Source organism: Crocuta crocuta, unplaced genomic scaffold (assembly GCF_008692635.1).
Source record: "Crocuta crocuta isolate KB4526 unplaced genomic scaffold, BGI_CrCroc_1.0 scaffold193, whole genome shotgun sequence".
NCBI lineage: Eukaryota > Metazoa > Chordata > Mammalia > Carnivora > Hyaenidae > Crocuta > Crocuta crocuta.
Window position 1 is genome coordinate 6,127,086 of NW_027529624.1, and position 611 is coordinate 6,127,696.

Below are 611 nucleotides of genomic sequence, written 5' to 3' on the forward strand. Positions count from 1 at the left end.
GGGCGCTTGTGGGGCGCCAGGCTCTTGTTTTAAAGCTGTGCGTCGCCACTTGTAGGTGAGGCACGGAGACAGGTGACTTTTGGAGTTAAACCCAGTTCTTTCCCCGCGCTGTTAACGTCGCCAAAGACGTTTGTTGGCTACCCGGTTTTGGGAGACTGGAAACCAGGCTGGTGAAGTCAGAATCCGTCTTTTGTTTGCTAAGTAACATCCGTTACTGGCTGGCCGTGCCACCAGCCGGGAGAAGGAGGTGAGCTTGTTTCCTACATTCTGCAGCCAGGGGCCAAAATGGAGCGGCTTGCTAGAGACCACGCAGTTCGGTGGAACCCAGAAATCACCCCCCACCCCCAACTTATGCTCCAAATTATGAGCTCTTTCCAAAAAGCTTTTTATTCACAAATCCTATTTTGTGTTCGTGGTAATGTAAACAAACCGGCCTATGCTAGGCCAGTATGGATGCAAGTCCACTGCTAATCACAGCAACTGGGTGTGGCTGAAGGGGACTTGAGTGAATGGCAGGGTGATGGAGAACCGCCTTTCAGGTGAACGGGGCGGTGGCTGCTGGCTTTTCAGACGTGGAATGCGGGTCCTGCATCAGATTTAGAGGGCAGAAT